The sequence below is a fragment of the Vicugna pacos genome, chromosome 15, assembly GCF_048564905.1.
Source record: "Vicugna pacos chromosome 15, VicPac4, whole genome shotgun sequence".
Classification (NCBI taxonomy): Eukaryota; Metazoa; Chordata; class Mammalia; order Artiodactyla; family Camelidae; genus Vicugna; species Vicugna pacos.
This window is the reverse complement of record NC_133001.1, coordinates 54,935,565-54,951,331: the sequence shown is the minus strand read 5'-3', so window position 1 is coordinate 54,951,331 and position 15,767 is coordinate 54,935,565. Positions and strand designations below refer to the sequence as shown.

At 49.0% G+C, this 15,767-nt stretch overlaps 1 protein-coding gene across 2 annotated transcripts in view; it reads left to right on the top strand.

Moving 5' to 3' along the window:
• The window catches only part of HPCAL1 (hippocalcin like 1), a 96,584-nt gene that overhangs the window by 32,061 nt on the left and 48,756 nt on the right, over positions 1 to 15,767 (top strand). Inside the window, exon 2 of one of the 2 annotated variants that reach the window (XM_072938212.1) lies at positions 571 to 702. The exons of the other annotated variant lie outside the window; for it this stretch is intronic. The gene's annotated coding sequence lies outside the window, so the exon portion shown is untranslated. The remainder of the gene's footprint in view (positions 1 to 570; positions 703 to 15,767) is intronic. 2 annotated transcript variants of the gene reach the window in all.

Here is a 15,767-nt window from a genome sequence, read left to right as displayed (position 1 = left end):
TAAGGGGTTCTTCATCTCAGAGTTGCGCTCTTTCATTTAGATAGGGATTTCGTAAGATTTCAGACAGATTTTTTTTACTGCTGGTGAGTAATCAGTGACTCGCCACTGGAAGAGCTTGAGGGTGGGAGCCCTGCACCGCTCAGCTCCAAGGGGCCCCCTGCCTCTGTGCAGGCGCCGGGAAGGCACAGCCCTGCCTTCTGTGTGCAAGGCCGGGTAGCTCTGGGTCCCGGATTAAGGTGGTAAAGCGCTGCCGTCCCTCGCCTCCAGCCTGATGGGGAGGATGGACCTAAATAATACAACCCACGGGGACCACTGCCCAGAGAGCTCCGGGAGGGACTGATTGACCCAGCAGGGCGGGGGTGCTGGGAGGAGTCTCAGGGTTGAGAGAGGTCTTGTTTGCCTGGGCTTTTAAGAATGCTAGACTTTTGGCGTGGGAAGAAATTGAGGTGAGTGCCTTCCAGGCATAAGGAACAGCATGTGCTAAGGCACCTGGGCCGTGAAAAGCCAGATGTGTTTAAGCTCTTTCTGTGCCTCCAGTGCTCACTCTAGTTGAATTTTGTTCTGTCACAGGGCAAGGAGAGGCACAATCTGTTCCTGGGCTGGGTCAGCGGCCCTCCAGAGACTGGCCAGAACGTTCCAGTCTGGCCTCTGAGGATTTTACCAGCCTGTCTGCCCCGTGGCCTGAATCCAAGGCTGTGGCGTGTAAGTTTGCTGTTTGCATCTCTCCCTGCAGGGTCCCCTGTTCCCCTCATGAGCAGATGGACGCTCTAGCCAGGGCATGGCTGAGCCATGCAGTGGAAACACAGGCTTTGCCCGTGTGGGAGAGGAGGGAGGAGGAGGACCGTTCCTTCTTCTAACTAAGGCTGGCAGAATTTTAAAAAGGGGAAACATTTGGTCCTTTTCATTCCTCTTTGCATCCCCTTCATCCTGCCAAAGACTGTTCTCCCCTAAGGCACCCACGGAGGCCTGTCCCTTCCCCCTGAAACACACCACATTTATTACTTATCCATTCTTCCTCTGCCCCTCTGCTAAGGTCTAAGAAGGTCCATGCTCAGAGTGGCAGCTCCCTTCGGGGACAAGATGAATGCAACCTGCTGGTAATTCACACTAACGTGTGAAGGACTGATGGCACTGTATACCCCACGAGACTCCTGGGTGTGTGTGTGGGTGGGGGCAGTGTTTGGATGGTGGGTCACCCGGGGGGCAGGAGAGCCAGTCTAGCATCTGCCCACAGACTTTCACTTAAGCTATTCCTGCTGCTCCCAGGGTTGTCCTCTCTTTCTCTTCTGCATTTGGAGGCTTCTTGAGGTCTGTAGCACTCTCAGGGTGAGGAGTGGCTTTGGGTGGGCCCTCTGGCACGTAGGTTTACAAGCTGCAGACCCTGGATGGAACATGGCCAAGGCCGGCTCAGAGTGACCCGCCGGAACCAACTAAAACTAAGTTTGAAGGCCAGAAACAAAACACATCCTCGTGGAGGACGAGGGGTGTTTAGATTGGCCACTGATGCCACGTAAAATCCTTCTGCTGTCCTCCTGGTGGGGGTGGTGGCGGCTGAGGGGTTAGGGGAAAGAGGAGTGACCAGAGAAGAAAGAAAAGAGGGCTCAGTCTGGAGGCTGGACAAATGGCCCGGCCACACTCTCTCCAAGCAAGTAATTTGGGAGCAAGCCTCAGGCAGGTCCGCGCCCCAGGAGGACCCACGCTTCTCCCCGGGTTTTTGAGAATTAGCGCACCAGCTCTTTGACGTGCAGGCCCAACAGCGCATCGAGTCTGCACGGAGCCCTGACCTGTTGCTTTTTACCTGGGCTATTGAGCTATTGAAGGACCAGGGATGCAGGTTCCTTATTAAAAACAAAACACAAAACAAGAAAAGCAGGACAAGCACGCAGAAGCCTGAGAGCTTCGGTGCCCTCATCAGCCCTGCGGCTTTGATCTTGGAGGACGAGGAAGACATGGTCTTTGATGTGTGCTCTCCCCATGGGCATCACCACGAGCCGTCTGTGAAGGCGGTGCTGCTGTTCGGAGCCAAGGATTAATTATGTAACAGAGCCCAGATCCCCGGGCAGGCGGCCGCAGCAAGAAGGGACCCCCGGAAGGCTCCTGCCTGAGTGCCCCCAGGTGCCTTGGGATTAGCCTAAGGCTCGGTTATTTGGGAAGCATGAATGAAGGCCCATCTGTCACTCGGACGCATTGAACAGTGTTTCTTAAATTGTACGGTTACTGCCTTTATGGAGTCCAGAATAGCTTCTTGGATATCACTCTGCAGGTCCCTGAAATGGAGCCCGGTGCAGAGAAATTAAGAAAAGCTATCGGGCATCTGCAGCCGCTATTATACCATCTGGTGGCTCAGAAATATTTTATAATCAAATGAGTAAGACGGGCTTCTCTCACAAACATGCTACGGTTCACGGCGCCCCCTCCACCCTCCCCTCCCAGTGCGATCTCTCACCCCCCACCCCGTTTCTCTGTCTCTCTCCTGTCTTTGGGAAACACCAGAGGAATCTTCTCCCAGGAGTAAGAGACCATCTACTAGCTGGGTAACCTTGGGCAGCTCGGATTTTTCCAAGGATAGTGCTGGTATGTGAATCAAAATGGGATTGATGTATGAGCGTGTCCTGCTTTGATGCTATGTACTACTTCTCTTAGAAAGACGTTAAAATTGTATACTTGGTGGGGGAAGGAATAAATGAGGAATTTGAGATTAACAGGTACATACTACTACATATAAAAGAGATAAACAATGTGGTCCTACTTTATAGCAGAGGGAACTATATTCAATATCTTGTAATAACCTATAATAGAAAAGAATCTGGAAAAGAATAGATATATATGTATAACTGAATTACTTTGCTGTACACCTGAAACCTTGTGAATCAACTATACGTCAATAAAATTTAAGTAAAATTTAGAATTTAAAAAAGAAAACGAAAAAAATTATACACTTGAACTTTTTCTGAATATAATTGTGTTACACACATGTTCCCTGTAGAATATTCAGAAAATATAAAGAAACTAGAAAACAAATTATTAATGCGTAATACCCCCTCCCTTCAAAGGGGCAACCACTGAGAACATGTGGCCACTTTGGGGAAGATTTTCTAAGTCGCTTGAGCACACAGATGGCCTGTATACGCAAACCAGGAGTAATTGTGGGCATAAATGGAGTGTGCGTCTGTGGGCACGTTGGAGTGTGCTCCCGAGGAGGCATGTGTGTGTGTCCATGTATGTGAGTGTGTGCTCACGTGCATGCTCATGTGTGTGCAATGCTTTGGGGTCCTCAGACCTCCTTTGTTCCCTGGCAGGGCACTGGCTCTGTTCCATTTGTGTCTTTCTTTGAGAGAAAGTCGGGGTGCTTGTGGTGCAGGGGGATGTGGAGGGTACACGGCTGGCTTCCCCTAGTGTTCGCTTTCAGCAGTGCTGCAGACCAGGTGGTCAGGCCCTGCAGGAGGCTCTGGGATGTGGAGGAGGAATCCCCATCCTGGGATGCCCTGACCCACTTGTCCTTGACCTCATTACTGCCTGTGTGCCTCATTCACAACTGCTTCTGGAGTCCCCGAGGCTCACTTTCTGTGCCTGGCACCACCCTCCTGCCCCAACTCCACCCCTTGTGGCTTTTCTCCTCTTTAGATTGGACGGCAGTCCTGTCTTCCAGAGACAGTTAAGCAAGACAAACTCCGGATACTCTTGAGGGTGTCTGTGTCTGAAGTCGTGAGCTGGTCAGTGTACACAATCAGTGAAGCGTGTCCCCACATTGACTGGACAACAGAGCTGAGGACCCCAGACCAGAGACAGGTGTTTATTTACATTGATTAGGTGCCAGGAGAGCATTTAGCGTGGTCACCGTGGAGCAGAACTGAAAGTACTGTATTTTCAGCAAGATAGTACAAACCGAGAACGTGACAGACTGTCAGTTTCTGTCTCCCTCCCCTTTTGTTTTCTGTATCTATTAAAGCCCCAGACTCCCTACACAGACTCTGGCCCTCCTCCTCCCTCCACCTTCGCTCTCCCTGTCCGCCACCCCACCCGCCGCCCAGACCCCTTTCTAAGGGGTTTGTATTTATTTGCCTGCAAGGGGAGGTGGGATGCAAACCGTCTTCATCCTCAAAGGGAAACAGTGCTCACAGATAAGCCCAAGTATTGCATGACTGGAATTCACTTTCAGAAGTCTCTGGAACCCCTGCCCCGGTGCGGGCTGCTGGCGGAAGCTGGTTACATGAGTTCAGCCTGCTGTGCCGGCCAGCCTCATGAGAGGGAGTGTATCTGAACACCTGGGCTCTGCGGTCCGAGCCGGGGGCCCTGATCTTTAGAAGGACTTGCTCACGTGGTCATTGGTTTGTTCTTTGAAGCAGCCCCTCTGAGTGCCTGTTTGGTGCCAGGCTCAGCCGCGGCAGAACCACATGGGCCCCAGTGTGCAGGGAATCCAGGGAAAGCTTCCTTGCGGGCTGCCGGCTGGCTTGGACCACAGTGGTTTCATGTTAGGGGAAAAGAATGTGCCTCCCAGTGCCTGATAATGAGCATTCCTGATAATTCCTGATAATAAGCTCCAGCCACAGGTGTCAGTGGGGGAGTGAGGCAGGGAGGAAAACAGTTTTCAAATGGCTGCACCTACCACACCTCGTCTGGAAGTGCCTCCTTCTACTCTAGGGTCCCAGGGTCTGATTTGGGGGTGTCAGTCCCTTCCTTCAAGCCCAGTTCAGACACTCTGAGTCCTTCTTCCAGCCCCTGGTCCCCTACAGGTTTAAACACACCTCGGTTACCGTCTCTTTCCAGGGGAGGTTGGGAATTCCTGGAAGCCTCCTTCAGATCCCTGCGATCCACTCTGGTCCTGGAGCAGGGGCCGAATCCACTTGTCTTCAGCTCCCCAGTCCCTTTATTCCTATGTCTTTGTTGATTCAGACAGCGTCTTGGCTTAACAGACTGTCTTTCAAACATAAGAAAACATAACAAGAATGTGGAGAGGGGGTATGCCCAGAAGGATGGAAGGCACGTTTCAGTAGCCTCTGCCGTCCCAGAAGCCCTGGTCTGCAGGAGAAGGCCCAGGGTCCTGATAAGCCACTCTTAAGTGTGTCATTCATTTTTTCATTCTATTCTTAGGTGCCTACTGTAAACCCAGCATAGTGTTGGGCACATAGAAGCAAGACCGGCAGTGGAGGAATTTAGGTACAGTGAGACGGGAACTCTTAACCCACTTATTTTGCATCTATCAAAGCAGAAGCATTGTGTTGCTTTAGAAATACTCTAACTTCTGGCCTTGTCCCAGGAAATCCAGACTTGTCGGGCGCAAGGTTGCTCAAAGCCTGTTTGATTCAGCCGCCTTGCCTTATTTCTAAAAGCAAGCCCGCCTCTTCAGCAGCTGACTCAAAATGCTTAGCGGAGGGGCCTAGCTTAGTTTCGACCAAATTCAGGGATCGATTTCGGTGTTTCATGGCTCTCAGTGGAAGTAGCAGCGCCCTCGAGGCCGGCGGTCCTGATTAGTTTGCGTTCCATGCTTTCCCGTTTACCTGTGCAGCACGGGTGTGCTTTGTTGGCTCCGGGAGACAGCGCTGGCCAGGACAGTGTGGCATTCCTGAATTTCTTCCCATTGTGAGCGGGAAGTACTGGGATCTGAATCTTAAAAAGAAAAATTCATCACACGTTTTCTCTACTAGAAAAAGCAACCCAGACGCATTAGAACATCTTGAAAACACTAAATGATGAAAAGGAGAGAGGAAAAATGGACGTCATGTCACACCTGCCCAGTTAACCATTGTGTATTTGGGTCCAGAAAAAGCCCTTTTCTGCTACCATCAGCCCTGGCAGTGTGTTGCTTATTTGAAAAAGATGATTAAAGAGGAGATCCTAAAAATGAAAAAAACTTAATACAGGCATACCTCGAGCATTTTATTTTAACAGAAAACATTTCATTTTAACATAAACCATGTGTTCATTCTCCTGTCTTCTGATTTGAGGCCCAGGCCTTTCCTGGATTACGGATCCACTGGATGGTGTCCACATTATCTTTTAAATTTTTGTTTTATTTATTTATTTAATTTTTTAGTTTTTGTTTTTTTGGGGGGCAGAAGTAATTAGGTTTTTATTTATTTTAATGGAGGTATTGGGGATTGAACCCAGGACCTTGTGCATGCTAAACACGTGCTCTGCCACTGAGCTATACCCTCCCCCTACATTACCTTTTTTGTAGTATCCTTTACTGCATTTTCAGTGATTTTTGGTTTCTGTTTCTATCAGGTAAAGAAGGAACTGAGTGCCCAGTACATGCAGGTTTTTACACATGCCTGATATTATACAGCTATTTTGTCTGTGCTTGATTTAACAGCCATCTTCCCCAAATTCAACTCTTATTTCATACAATTTCTTTTTAACTCCTATTCCAAGGTTTACATACAATTTAATTAAGTGATGTAATTACGTAAGTACAGCTGGTGGAAGAAGGTCTGAGGACAAACACGACTGAGTCCTGGTGAGCTGAGTGCAGCTCGCCCCGAGGGCCCGGCAGGCAAGGCTGTGTGGAGTAAAAGAGCAGTACAGAAAAATGAAGTGCGTTTCCCTACACTTGCAGCGAACAATCTGAAAGTTAAATTAAGAAAATAATTCCATGTACAATAGCATCAAAGAGAGTAGAACGCTTAGGAATAAATTTAACAAAAGAAGTGCAAGACTTACACTCTGAAAACGAAATAATATTTTGAAACAAATTAAAGACCTAATTAAATGGGAGGACATCCGGGGCGGGAGTGTATAGCTCGGGGTAGAGTGCGCGCTTAGCATGCATGAGGTCCTGGGTTCAATCTCCATTAAAACAAACAAACAAACAAACAAACAAATAAACCTAATTCCCCCCAAAATTAAAAAAATAAAAATAAATGGAAAGATATCTCATGTTCATGGACTGCAGGACTTAATATTATTAAGATGGCACTGTGCCCAAATTTAATCTGCCAATCAGCACAACCCCCTATGAAAATTGCAGTTGGATTCGTTGCAGAAATTGACAAGTAGATTCTAAAATTCATCTGGAAACTTAAGAGACCCAGAATAACCAAAACAGTCTTGAAAAGAAGAACTAAGTAGAAGGACTCACACTTCCTGATTTCAAAAGTTATTACAAAGCATGAGTAATTCAGTCAGTGTGGTACTAGCACAAGGATAGACATACAGATCAATGGAATAGAACTGAAAGTCCAGACATAAGTCCTCACATTTACAGTCAATTGATTTTCAATGATAGCAGATAATTCAATAGGGAAACAATAGCCTTTTTAACAAATGGTGCTGGAGCAACTGGATAGCCACGTGTGAAAGAATGAAGTTGGGCCTCTACCTCACACCATTTATAAATATTAACTCAAAATGGATCAAAGACCTAAATGTAAGAGCTAAAATAATAAAACTCTTAGAAGAAAAATAGGTGTAAATCTTCTTGACCTGAATTTAGGCAATTATTTCTTGTATTATATAAGCATAGCTTTAGATAAATTGAAGTTATGAAAACTTCTGTGCTTCAAAAGTTCGCTATCAAGAAAATGAAAAAAAGACAACCCAAAAATGGAAACAAATATTTGCAAATCATTATATTCTATATCTGGTATGTATATAGAGAGCTCTCACAACTCAATAATAAAAGACAAACCAATTTAAAAGTGGGCAAAGGCTTTGAACAGACATCTCTCCAGAGGAGATACGCAAAGGGCCAACAAGCATGTAAAAAGATGCTTAAGATCGTTCATCATCAGAGAAATGCAAATCAAAACCACAATGAGATAGTACTTCACACCCACTAAGATTTCTAGCATCAAAAAGTCAGATCAATACAAGTGTTGGCAAGGATTTGGAGAAACTGGTACCCTCTTACACTGCTGGTAGGAATGAAAATGGTGTAGTTGTTTTGGAAAACAGTCAGGTGGTTCCTCACGAGGTTAAACACAGAGTTACCATAGGATGCAGCAATTCCACTCCCAGGTATATATACACATGAAAACTTGTACCTAAGTGTGGAAGCAACCCAAATGTCCATCAGCTGGTGAACGGATAAACAGAAGAGATGTGTCCACACAATGGAATATTATTTGGTAGTAAAGAGGGTAAAGTACTGCTCATGCTACAACACGCATGGAGCTTAAAAACAACATGCCGCGTGAATGAAGTGAGTCACAAGACACCACGTATTGTGTGGTTCCATTCGTGTGGAATGTCCAGAGTGGCAAATGTAAAGAGATGAAAGCTGATTCATGGTTGCTTAGGACTGGCGTTGGGAGGATGGTGGGAATGGGGAGTGACTGCTGATGGTGCAGGATTTGTTTTGTGGGGGATGAAAATGTTCTAAAATTGATTGTGGTGGTGGTGGCGGCACCACTCTGTGCAACTCTTTTGAGCTGTACGTTTGAAATTTGGTGTATGGCATGTAAATTATATCTCAAAAATCTGTTATTTTAAAAACAAAACAAAGCACACAGGAGCACTGCTGCTTATCCACATCCGCCCCTGCCTGTCCCCTTCCCCTTTTCCCCATCTCAAGTTTCTAGTGGGTTCTTCTGCATCCTGTTCCTTTTGAGGTGTTTGGGACCCTCCTCTTGTCCCTCCCTAAACCCTTTAACCCCCTTCTTAGAATGTAGGCTGTACCTTGGCACTCACCCACATACCACTAAAACTTTTCCACTCTTGTCTTGAATCTCTTTCTTTTTCTCTTTCTTAATGGGCTGATTTCCCCGTAGGTTTGTGTCTGGATCTAAATTAATGACCCTGGAAGCAATTGACTTCATTCCCGCATGCGCTAGTTCCATTGGCACAGGTCGTGAAGACCTGTCTCTTCCTCGATAGCCCTCTGGGCAGCCGTGTGGGGCTCGGGACGGTGAGGTCAGGGTGGCACCCACGGCGAGGCGGGTCCTCTGCACCCTTTTGTCTCCACCTGAGGCTGCAGCCACCTCTGTTTGGCCCTCAGGGCTGGCAGGGGGCTGGGGGCCCTCACCCAGGTGCTTCCCCTGGGTAAGAGGATTCAGGAGGCACGAGGCTGGGCGTGAAGAGAAGCCTGAGGGAAAGTCAGTTTTTTTTTTTCAATTTTTTATTGAAGTGTAGTTGATTTACAATGTTAGTTTCAGGGATATAGCAAAGTGATTCGGTTACACACACATATACATACATATATTTTCTTTTCAGATTCTTTTCCATTATGTGTTATGGGAAGTCAGTTATTAGAACCCAAGGAGGGAGCAGTGGCTCCCAGACTTTAGGATTCTGTGATCTGGTTTAAAAAAAAATTTTTTTTTTAAGTTAAGGTCAAGATAGGATTGCTCACTTTAAATTTTGTCAAATAAGGACATAAAACATTTCATCTACTATTACTATTCTTTTATAATAGAAGGGGCATTTTATTTTATTATTATTTAAATTGAAATACAGTTGATTTACAATATTGTGTTAGTTCCAGGTGTACAGCAAAGTGCTTCAGTTATGTACATCCAACCATACGTACATATATGTGTATATATTATATATATTCTTCAGACTCTTTCCCAGTGTAGGTTACTACAAGATACTGAACGTAGTTCCCTGCGCTCTACAGTAAGTCTTGTTGTTATCTGTTTTGCATGTAGCGGTGTGTGTCTGTTAATCCCGTCCTCCTAGTTTATCCCTCCCTGCCCTTCCCCTTTGGTGACCATCAGTTTGCTTTTTATGTCTGAGAGTCTTTTTCTGTTTTGTAAATCGGTTCATTTGTATCATCTTTTAGATTCCACATGTAAGTGAAATCATAGGATGTTTGCCTCTGACTTCGGAGGGAGCATTTTAATAGGAACACTTAAAAGGAAAAACGTAGTCTTGAAGAGAAGACAGTCCCCTGAGTGGACCTCTTCGACTGCAGAGAACCCCGGGCACTGTCCTTATTCTTGTCTTTGCCAGCATAGGCATGTGGGGACCCTGGTGCGGGGACCCTGGGCAGGCAGCGGTCTAGAGAAGGCGGGATTGAGATGGTCAGCCTTCCAAGTAGGCCCAGATTCTGGGATGTTTTCTTTTAATTAACTTTTTCTTGTAGAAAATTTCAAACATACAAATGCAGCAGGAAGGGTAAAACGAATTGTTGAAGTTTAAAGGACGTCGGGGTACCTAGGATGTTTTGGGCCTGAAGGCAAAGACATGGATGGGTTCCATCACCTGCTGGACACTCAGGGTCAACACTCGCAGTTACCTACAGCTTCGCGATGAGACCACCGCCCTGGAACTATGGGCCAAATCCGGCCCCCTGCTTGTTTTTGCAAATAAAGCTTTATTGGAATAGGTACCTTCATTCGTCGTTTACACCATTGTCTTTGGCTGCTTTTGCTGGGCAGGCAGAGTTGGGGAGTTGGGACAGAGACCCTGTGGCTTGTGAAGCCCAGAGTATACACTCTCTGGCCCTTTACAGGAGAAGCTGTCTGACCCCCAGCCTGGAATGCAGGATGCTAGAACCCAGGTGGAAAGGGACTTTTTGAGAGAGTGTTGATTCTAAACGCCCCTCAATGCTTGGATCCTTTTTCTATAGTTTGGTGAAGTGATCCCTCATCTGCTCTGGGCTTGATTCCTCCAGCGATGGGGTGCTCACTCCACCAGTGGCAGCGTGTTCCAACCTTGCTCAGGTCTTTTGCTGACTCACTCCTCAGCTGCCTCTCCCTGAAGCTTCAACTCACAGATCTTTGTTTTTAGCCTCTTTGGGCCCAGAGGAAATCAGCTCCCTCTTCCCCAGGCACAGCCCTCACCCCCTCCCTCCTCCTTCGTTCCACAATGTCTGCTGAGGGCCTCTGCCCGTCAGGCCGTTCAGAGCCCTCTCGGGAGCCTCCTGGTGCCTTCGCTCTCCCCTGAGCTGTAAGTGCCACTTCACTCTGCGGCTCGCTTGAACAGAACCTCTCACCTCTTCTCAGAAACTCTGGGCTGAAGCCAGGGCCCACGCTGCCAAGTTAAGCCAGGTTCAGGGTCAGCCACCTTCCAAGTTCACTTGCCAGGGTGTCCCGGAGGCAGTCCTGTCCTTGTTCGGAGGAGAGGACCGAGGCTCCCAGGGTCAGTGCACAGCTGGAGGCCGAGGCGCCAGGACTCAGAGCCAGGTCTCTTGGCTACAGATCTTACATTCTTTCCACTGTCCCACACTGTCAAGGCAGGGACTGGGGTTCTCACTATTTAAAACTGCTTTTTGCTTCTTTCTGGGTTCTTGCCTAGGCTCCAGGGAAGGAAGATATAGTTGGGGGTTATTGTACAAGTGCCCCAGATTTTCCAAGAGACTGATCCTAAATATGCAGCACCATGGAGGTCCTAGTGTGAGAATTTGTGATGCAACCTTTGCTTTCAAACTGTTCCCCTCCTGACAGGTCCAAGCCCACTGAGTCTCCTTCATGTACCAGGTGCTGCATTAGGTGCAGGCTGGGGGAGACGAAGATGAGGAAGGCAGCATCCTTGTGCCCTGGGAGCTCACAGACTAGCGAAGGTCAGGAGGCAAAGCGGGCAGGTGCACCCTGCCTTCCGAAAGCCCCCAGGAGCAAAAGACAGGAGCTTCCTGGGGTGGGCGGTGGTGGCAAAGAGAGGGGACATTTGAACTGGGCTTTGACGGGTGCATAAGAGTTTTCCAGGACAGCCACACAATCAACTGATTACTAAAAATAAAATGAGGAGCAACAGTGGTGTTTAGTCATGACCGCTTTTCCTGGAGACTGTCTGTGTTAGTTTAATGCAGTGACACCCTAGAAATGGCTGGAAAATCACTAACTGTTTGACTGCCTTTGTTTGCTTTACTGCCCAGGGCTCAAGGAGATTGAGAAGGTAGTTTTACAAAGGCAGCAGAAGAGCAGACTCCACATAGACATATACATTTTTTCTAAACAGATAAAGAAAGACCTTATTAAGGTTTCTCTTGGATCCGTGTGGGGGGCCCACGAGGCATTGCTATGAGGAGCTCAGAAATTGGTACCTGTTTTCTCTTATTTGAAGATGGGGCCCCTGGCTGAGGTCTTGGGAAAGTGTGTTCTCTTCCCTGAGAACATTAGTCATGAAACAGTAATTTACCTCAGGACTTGGACAGAGTAGGATGGTACTGATTTGTGTGCCTTTTGGCAAAACATACTTGTTCGTCACTGGCAAGAGAACCAGCCTGAAGGCATTCTGAGTGAAGCGTAAGTCTGTGGTCACCGATGAGGCCCTGCCCTGCTCCTATATGGGGGAGGGAGTTGATGGGGGTGGGTCCAGGGGGAGAGGCACCACACAGATCTGCAGAGAGAAGGAGGCAGGGAGGCCGAGGGGAGGGGAGAGGTGGAGGGAGAGGGAGACACAGACAGTGAGAGAAAGAGACACGCACACTGGGAGAAAGACACGGTTAGAGACAGAGAAACTCAGAGAGGAGAGAGACACAGAGTCACGGTGGGCAGAGATGGAGAGAGAAGGAGAGAAAGAGATATGCACAGAGAGAGACATGCAGAGACAAGGTGAGGAGAGAGACACACAGAGAGAGGGGGAGGTGAGGGAGGGGAGAGGCAGGTCGTTCACTGGTTCTCCCGCCCCCTGCCCTGGCCTTTCCCCTCCTTGGGAAGCACCAGTTGGTTTCTGAGACCGGCCCTGGGCTGGGGCCTCAAGACCCGGGCGGTTTGCTTTGCCAGCTGCGTTGGTGCCTCGTGCCTGTGAGGAGACCGTGCCCCCCGTGGGAAGAGTCTGGATGGGGACGCCCCCTCCACCACCTGCTGTCTGCTGCGACACTGAACCCCACGTGGGACTCCACGGGGCTTGGGAACGGAGGGGTTGGGCCAAGAAGATCTCAGCTCTGACCTGCTGGGTTCTGTGGGATCGGACCCCATTTCTTACATCACACGAGGTGAAGGGTACCCCTCTCCCTCTGCCACTACCAAGTCCTCATCCTGCCCGAACCCTGGGGCAGGCGCTGCGGGCAAGGACGCATGCTGGGCGCCCACTCGAAGCCACACGGCGGTCCCGTGCCAGCCGGCTGGTGGGAGGGTCAGAACCGGAGCTCCTCTGACACCCCCAGCCCTGGCCAGGCCCTAGTCCCTACTCCTCTGTGGTGTCTCCACTCACTCATTCATTGGCTCTTCTGAGTCCAGCAATAACCCTGTGAGCCAGGCCTTTTACTGTCTCTGTTTTATACATAAATTGACGCCCAGCAGGGCTGGGTAACCTGCAGGATACGCAGCTCCCAAGCCCACGGTGGGGGACCCTTCTAGCCTGGGACTCTGGGCGGTGGCTTTGAATTAGGCCTCGAAGGGCAGGCGGAGGAGAAGCTTGAGGCAGGACAGGTCCGCCAGGCTGTGGTGGGTGGGGCCTGCTCTGTGCCAGGTGCCCAGATACGGGCGTCACACGCACTGTCCCCTTCGTCCTGCAGCCACTCAGAAAGGCTGAGTAACTGGGTAGGAGGGGAATCCAGGTCTGTCTGTCCCCACAGCAAGCCCGTGCCCCTTAGCCACACCACCCTGGGGTTCGGCTGGCAGGAAGGAGCATCCCAGCATTGGTGGCACCAAGTGAGTGGCTGATGTACTGAGACGCCCTCACTTTTATTCTCCAGGTGCCTCCCGTGGAGGCCTGGCCCTGCTCCTGGCCTCCCCCAGGCGTCAGCCCAGCCACCTCCCCAGGTCCAGCTCCCGCCCTGGGCTCCTGTGTGGTTCTCAGGCCCAGCCACGTTTGGGGGCTCGCACCTTCACTGGCTACCCATGCCCCAAATCCTGCTCATAAATCCTCATCTTTAAAGCTATTTAAATTAGTGATGCTCTCCGCCTGTGGGATGGAGCAGGCACTCCTACTATGAGCCCACACCATCCATTCAGGCAACTGCGTTCTTGTATAAAAGGTCTGGGTGGCCGAGTGGGATGGAGGAGGAATGGTGGTTCACACGAGACCAGGCAGCCCGGGGGCAGTGAGGAAGGTGAGGGGGAGAGAGAGCCGGGCAGGTGATGGCCACGTGACAGCCACGTGATGAAGTTCACATGCCCCGGCCTAGCCCAGGGTCAGTGTGCATACACCATCTCAGCTTTCCTTCTTTCCCACGCGAGCGTTTTCCTTATTATTTTTCAGTGTTTCCTTATCTTCCTCCATCTACGCTGTGAGCTGTGTGCGGCCAGGCCCAAGTTTCACACCTTCTGTGGTGCTGGTGCAGGCAGAGGCGGCAGCAGGTGCCGATGAACGACCCCAGGTGGATGCGGGAGGGAGCGGACCCTTGTGGGTCTGCCCTGACTGGCTTCGCACCATCGCTGGTGATGCCTCTGCCCCTTAGGAGCATATTAGAAAGATCAGAAATGCCTCTTGCATCGTTATTAGATTACCCTAATTGAGCATAGAACCAGAATGCTCTTTCAGACATCACAACCTTCCTGCCCTCCCCACGAGCTGTTTGCAGAACAATGTTATTTACTCCCGTTGTTTTCCCCACCTGCAGTTTAGAAAGGAAAATCAAGAAATCATGTTTCTCTTCCCCACACAGTCCCATCTCCAGCAGTAATAACAACGAAGCTGTCTTCCTGTTATGAAATCGCAGCAACTTCTTTAGGCAGAAAGAATGTTTTCTTACCAGGGAAGAAAAAGCATAAGGAATAGCAGGGTTCACGCCTTCCCAGGGGTACCCAGCCCCCCAGGGCTCTAGCTGTGACCTTGAGCTGTACCCCCTGCCCATCCCCTTCCCCCAAGCCTGCTGCTTTTCCCAAGCAGGAAAAGCAGAAATCTTCCTCCTGGTTCACAATGAGCTGCTGGCTAAACATGGCCCTTATTGTGATGACTCTGGTCCCACTCTGTAAACGGAGGACAGGTGTAATGTCAGGTTGTCAAGATAGCTGGGTCAAGCTCTACTTTTTTAATAGAAAGTCTGGGGAGGGAAATAAGAATACATCGGTAGTGTGACCGTCAGAAGAGCCTCTTCCTACTTCAGAAATTCCTGATGACTATGATAGTGGCCTTGTGGTGGGCAGAGGCGCAGGCAGGCCAGCGAGGGGCTGCCAGCGGCCCTCAAGACGGAGTTGAGCCTCAGAGGTGATCTGGGAGCCTCTGGCTTGTGCTTTTGCGGGCGTCCGTGGGGCTCCTTTTTACCTGGTTTCTCCCACATCTGTTTTCCTTTATAGTCCCTGCAAGTAGGAAATTGCAGGCCAGCAGTTAAGAAGCTGACACTATGATGTAAGTCAGAGAAAGACAAATATCATATAATATCACTTGTATGTGCAATCTTAAAAAAAATGATACAAATGAACTTACTTACAAAACAGAAACAGACTCATAGACATAGAAAACAAACTTACAGCTACCAAAGGGGAAGAGGGGTTAAGGAATAAATTAGGTGTCTGGGATTAACAGATACAAACTACTATATGTAAAAGAGATAAACAACAGGGACCCATTTTACAGCACAGGCAACCATATTTAATATCTTGTAATAACCTATCATGGAAAAGAATCTGAAAAAAGAATGTATATATAATTGAATCACTTTGCTCTACAGCAGAAACTAACACAACACTGTAAATCAATTATACTTCAATTTAAAAAGTAATTAAAAAAAGAAGAAGCTTAAACGAGGTGCCATTGTTCCTAGACTTACCCCCACTCCCTCCCCGCCCTCAAGGCCTGTGTGACGGCGCTGAGGTCAGAGAGTTGGCTCTGAGAGCCCATCTCCTACCCCTCTGCCTGAAGGGACCCCTGAGCCATGGCGAGTGAGGCCTCCGTCTCTCAGGCTCTCTCTGCAGGTGGAGCCTTCGAGCTAGAGCCCTGGTCCTCGAAGGCAAAGTAGGCATGTCTCTGAACCATAAACACGCCTGCTTTCCAGGCCTGCT